The sequence below is a fragment of the Sceloporus occidentalis genome, unplaced genomic scaffold, assembly GCF_023333645.1.
Source record: "Sceloporus occidentalis isolate IW3139 unplaced genomic scaffold, rSceOcc1.0.p SCAF_3, whole genome shotgun sequence".
In the NCBI taxonomy this organism is placed as follows: Eukaryota; Metazoa; Chordata; class Lepidosauria; order Squamata; family Phrynosomatidae; genus Sceloporus; species Sceloporus occidentalis.
This window is the reverse complement of record NW_028316983.1, coordinates 222,272,043-222,278,042: the sequence shown is the minus strand read 5'-3', so window position 1 is coordinate 222,278,042 and position 6,000 is coordinate 222,272,043. Positions and strand designations below refer to the sequence as shown.

Genomic DNA, 6,000 nt, shown 5'->3' with positions numbered 1-6,000 from the left:
AGTATTGTTCTTTTTTAAATGGTAAGCCATCTTGAGTCCCAATTTTGGGGGAAAGGCCAGATATAAATAAAATAAAATAAAATAAAATAACCACAACAACAATTGGTTGGCTGCTGTGAGGACAAGATGCTGGACTAAAGTTACTTTTGGTCTGATCCAAGATGGTTCTTCTTATGACCAATAATATTTCAATGTATGAGAAAAAGGGAAATGCCTCTTTTATGTTGTGCTTTCCATATACAGTTCCATCAAAATGTTAAATTATGTATACACATTTCTATTTTTTTTAACAGTTTCATTATTTTAAAAATATGCTATCTAACTAATTTTGGCACCAATTGAATCTGTTAGACATTTTAATCAATCAGTTATTTGATTTCTCATTGCAGTACTACAGTTGGCTCTCTGTATTCACAATTTTTTTCTCCATGGATTCAACCATCCGCAGTTTGAAAATATTCCCCAAAATATATAATTTTCAAAAAGGAAAGCTTGTTTTTGCCATTTTATATGAGGGACACCATTTCACTATGCCACTGTATTTAGTGGGACTTAAGCATCCACAGATTTTGATATCCATGGGGATCCTGGAACCAAACCCAAGGGCGCACTGTACTTGTAAAATGCCCACTCAAATTCACTCTTGATAGATAGATGATATTTTTAGGATATCTGGTCAAACAGGTGTGTGTGGGGTGGGGTGGGGAGTTTACCATATATGGATTGAAAGGGGTTCCCCATACTTGGTCCGTATACCAAGGAGGGCAGGAATAACTGGCTGGAACTCTGGCTAGGAATATTTCTTCTGGAAAGTAAGGATACACAGGATCCCCATTCTCCTTGGTTGCACAGTCTACAAAGAGCTACTCTTTGAAATTTTGAACCATTAATGATTTGAATTCTATCCAAGAAACTAAACAATACTGTGGAGAATGTGGCATGTACCAAGTAGTTTCACTTTGTGCTGTTGTGACTTATCCATAACAATTTCTTTCAGAAATTATTTCAGTTCTTTTGGAATTGCTCCCAGAGCTCCTATCGCCACTGGTCATAAGTGCTGCTGCTGCTGCTGCTGCTGCTGCTGCTGCTGTTATATTTTCTTTCGTTTTAAGAGAGGGCAGTTTTCTCCTTTTAAGAAAAAAAAAATCCAGCTACAAGCCAGTCTATAACAAATTATTTATCTCTGAAAATGGAATGATTATGGCTCCCTCCCTGGCAACAGATATGAGCGGTGTTAAAGAGGAGAAAGAAAATGGATAGCTTGGGACTTTTCTCATAATGCTGTATTCAGTGGAGAATTACCTTCCACTTCAGATGATTTAAACAATCATTCCTTTATAGTCAATATTCAACAAATGGAGAAAAAAACCTATGTATTGTTTTACACCTTTTATTTCAGAGCCTGCATGACCTGAAGTGCCTTAGCTGTTTGGTAAAATGAAGTGTGTTTTTTCTTTCCCATTGAGGAAATTCATATTTTTTATTGCACTAGTATAAAATCCAGATTGGCTGTATTCTGTTAAATCCACTCTCTCTCCCTGCCAATATTCTGACTTTCTCTTTCCTTGATCTATTACAAGAAATCTTACAATGGCTTTCTAAATATACTGGTGGAGCAAAAGAGCAAGTTACTCATTGGGTTGTGGTGCAGATTTATGCAGCTAAAAAGAAAACAAAATAAGAATTTTTTTTAAAAAAAAGCATTCTTCTCATTAGAAAATGTTGCCCTGTCAAGCATTTTCTACATTTTAGATGCGTGATTATTACATAAATAATAAACACATACATCTACAACAGCTATTTTATTATGCATAACTTTTGTCCTTTGTTTAAAAGCACACAAAGAAAAATGTGAGCAATGGTTTGTGGCAGATGAGATGGCAGAATTGTTCCTCAGCTGTACCACTTTGCAATATTTAGAGGTGGAAGTGACAGACATTTGAACATTCTGCCATATAGAGAAGCTAGAAGCTCCTCCCATTATACAGTTGGCCTTCCACATTCGTGGATGTAAGGGGCCTCCTTGTGCCTCCTTGTTGTGCCTCATTGGTGGTTTAATAAAGGTGTTCCTATAATATAGATTTGTGTTCAGGCCAGGTATCTGAGGAAACAAGTCTATTATGGACCTTATCACATGGGGAAAATTGGGGGTTTAAACAGTGATTACCCAGTGCAAAACACGATATTGCAATTAAGATTTTCACACACATCACTATTAAACAGGAAATAAACAGGCAATAAACAGCAACAAATCATATTTGGGATTTCCCTGTGAATGATTTATTGCTGTTTATTGCCTGTTTAACAGCGACGTCGTGTGAAAATCTTAATAGCGACATCACGTTTTGCATGGGATAATCGCTATTTAAACCCCCGATTTTGCCCGATTTCCCTCAAGTGATGAAGACTTATGGTACAACTTCATTTGCACAGATCTCTTTGCGTACTGATTTTCCAGACTCACACAGCTATGTCTTTGAACAGATTTGTGGGTAGGTGATCTTGGAAATTGAGCTGGGTCAGCCTTGGTCAGTATTTGGATGGGGGATTGTCAGTGAATCCCAAGTGCTATATTTCAGAGAAAGGTACTGGCAAAACCACCTCTGAGTAATATTCCTTACAGAAGAAAACCCTATGAAATTCATTCATAGGTTGCCATAGGTCAACAGGCAACTTAAAGGAACATACACCCACTCCAGAAAGGCAGTTTATAACTATGTAACATAAATAAATAAATGAGAGCATGTGTTTTTAAATGTGTGTGCGTGTGCGCACGCTTGCCTTCCAAGTTGCTTGTCAACCTATGGCGATCCCATCAATTTCACAGAGCTTTCTTAGGCAAGAAATATTCAGAAGTGGTTTGCCATTGCCTTCTTGGTCTCCCATCCAAGTACTAACCAGAGCACTCACTTTCTGGCTGCATCTATACTGCAGAATTAATGTGGTTTGGCAAGGGTGACCAGGCATCCTCCTTTTCCAGGGCATGTCCTCCATTTCTACCTTCTGTCCTAGAGGAATCCCAAAACCACCTTCATTTTAAGGAGGACTAGGAAACATGAAATGACATTTCTAGAAGTGCTTTCAGCTTTTCTTGCATTTCCTGCTTCTTGGTCCTGCTGCAAATGGAAGACACTCCAAGAAACTGTAGGACGTGGCCAAAGAAAAGCCCCAAACCCTCCTAGAAATGCCAATTCCTGCTTCTCAGTCCTGCTCAAAATGGAGGACACTCCAGAAAAACGTAGGGCATGCCAAAGAAAAGCTCAAAACCTGCTAGAAATGTCAATCCCAGCTTCTTAGCCTTGTTCCAAATGGGATGCAGCATCTTGCCTGATCAAGATGTCAGTGGAGCTTTGAAAGCTTGCAGCAAGGATATTGTGCATTTCGGTCGGCCAATAAAAGATATCATTGATAGATTTTTGTTTGCATTTATTAAATGGCCCCTGAATGTTTCTCCAAATGGGAGGACATGTTGGGATGCCTCCTGGACAGAGAAAGTGGCAGTGCAGGGCAAGGAGCAAAGAAAAGTTCAAAACCCTTTCCTAGAAATGTCAATCCCTGCTCCACATGGCAGGACCTTTGGGGACTCCTGCTGGGCAGAAAAGATGGGAATGGAGGACGCGTCCTGGAAAAGAAGAGGGAAGGGTCCGAGAGCAAAGAGGGCGGGGAAAGGCGTGGCCAGGCCCGGGCCGGGGTTGCCAGGGCGACGGACACTCTTTGGGCTTGCCTAGCCAGCCATTGTGACGGAGGCTCTGACGTCATCGGGAGGCCAGCAGAAGCGGGTGGATGCTGCTGCTGCTGCTGCTGCTGCTGCTCCTCAGTTGTATCTCCCTCTTTCTGCCTCTGCAGCTCCTTGCTCTTGCTCTTGCTCTCTGTTTCTCAGGCTCTCTTCCTCCCCAGCTGCTGGATCATGGAGTATTAAAGAAGTGCATTTTGCTGCAGTATAAGGTAAAAAGGGCTACAATAGCAGGGTGTGTGTGTGGTTGTTATTATTATTATTATTATTATTATTATCCTTTTAAACTGGGCTGAGCACTCTCTTTCATCCTTCCCTCCCTCTTTCTCATCCCTTCTTCTCTGCTGCCGGCTTCCTCCCTCCCATGCGTGTGTGTTTGCAAGTTTCCACTATGTTGTGCACGTTGGGACCACAACTTTTGTGGAATTGGGATCACTGTTATGTGCAGTGGGGACCACAACGTCGTGGAATTGGGACCACAAGCTTGTGCAATTGGAACCACAAAGCTGTGCAATTCGGATCAGTTTTGTGCAATTCGGATCCCAACAGTGTGCAGTGGTGGCCACTGTTTGGTGCATTTGGAGCCACAGCGTTGTGCATTTGGGACCATTATTTTTATGCATTTGGGACCACAACGTTGTGGAGTTGGGACCACAACATTGTTCAGTCGGGATAACAACTTTGTGCAATTGGGACCATAATTTTGTGCATTTGTGATCACTACCTTGTGGAATTGGGACCACAATTTTGTGCAGTTTGGATCACAGTGGTGTGCAGTGGGGACCACTGTTTTGTGCAGTTGGGACCACAACGTTATGAAGTTGGAACCACAGTGTTGTGTAATTGGGGCCACAACGTTGTGCTATTGGAATCACAACTTTATGCATTTGGGACTACAACGTTGTGCAATTGGGATTACAATTTTGTGCAGTTTGGAGCCAAATGGTATGCAGTGGGGACCACTATTTGGTGCACTAGGGACCACAACGTTGTGGAGTTGGGACCACAGTGTTGTGGAGTTGGGTCCACAACATTGTGCAAATGGGACCACAATTTTGTGTAATTGGGATCACAATTTTGTGCAGTTTGGAGCCCAGTGGTATGCAATGGGGACCACTGTTTGGTGCATTTGGGACCACAATGTTGTGGAGTTGGGACCACAATGCTGTGGAGTTGGGACCACATTGTCGTGCAATTGGAAGCATAGCATTGTCCAGTTGGGACCACTATTTTGCGCATTTGGAACCACAGTGTTGTGCACTTGGGACCACAATTTTGCAGGCAAAAGGCTTCTATGTCCAGCGGAAGAAAATCTAATCCGGAAAGGAAATCGTGGAAAGCTCTAAGGAGTCTAGGAAGGTTGGGCTTTGGAAGCTGCCCTGGGATTAAGGCAGAGTGTCAGGGAAAGAAAGGCGTGAGCCATTTCTCCATCAAAATCTCCCCACCCTTGTATTTCCAGTTTTCTAGGGAGATTTATGAACAAGCCTTGGTCCAGGTATATATATATATATATATATATATATATATAAAATCTGATTTTATTTTGAAATAATAAAAAGGACCATTTGGGAAGTGGCTTCTCTCTGGCTGCATCCGCACTGCAGACTTCATCCGGTTTGACACCACTTTCACTGGCATAGCTCAATGCTATGGAATTCTGGGAATTGTAGTTTGTTGGGGCACCAGAGGTGGCAGTGGAAGTGGTGTCAAAGCGGATGATGTCTGCAGTGTGGATGCAGCACCAACAACTTTCCACTGTTTGTGAAACAGGAAAATGTAGGGATTATTCCCATCAATATCAATGGGATGTACTTCCATGGGTTTTCTACTCCTAATGCTCAAAGGGCATCTTTGGGAGGAAGCTCCATTGACTTCCATGGGAGGTAACCTGTGTGACTGTTGTGGTGAGGATTAATCAGTTGAACAAAAATGCTGTTCATTGCATGCAGTTATTATTTTTCCTTTTGCTAGACTAGATTCTGTAACATTAAGAGAGGCCTTTTTTCTTTTTTCAACTCTATTGAGGCAGAAGAAAAGGGTCCCAGCCCCCCCCCCCCCCAAAAAAAAAACACACACCATGATTTGCAATGTGCAGAGATACTAGATCCAAAATAGTGAATTCTCCAGCTGCTTCCCTCTCTGCTCCTTCCACTTGCAGCTTTGCTTTTCGACAACTTCTCTGGAGGAAATAAAAAAGTAAGTTTCTAAAAAAAGATCTCTCCCTTGAACCACATTTCATGTTGAATAATAATAATAATAATAAATAA

The 6,000-nt window shown here is 41.7% G+C and overlaps 1 protein-coding gene across 3 annotated transcripts in view; it reads left to right on the top strand.

The window, feature by feature from the left end:
• The first annotated feature begins 3,823 nt into the window (after positions 1-3,823).
• The window catches only part of NCALD (neurocalcin delta), a 79,439-nt gene continuing 77,262 nt past the window's right edge, over positions 3,824-6,000 (top strand). For 2 of the 3 annotated variants that reach the window (XM_089517737.1, XM_089517738.1), the window contains exon 1: positions 3,824-3,945. The gene's annotated coding sequence lies outside the window, so the exon portion shown is untranslated. Of the gene's footprint in view, positions 3,946-5,851; positions 5,930-6,000 lie in introns of those variants that run through there. The other variant, XM_089517739.1, reaches the window with a different exon arrangement.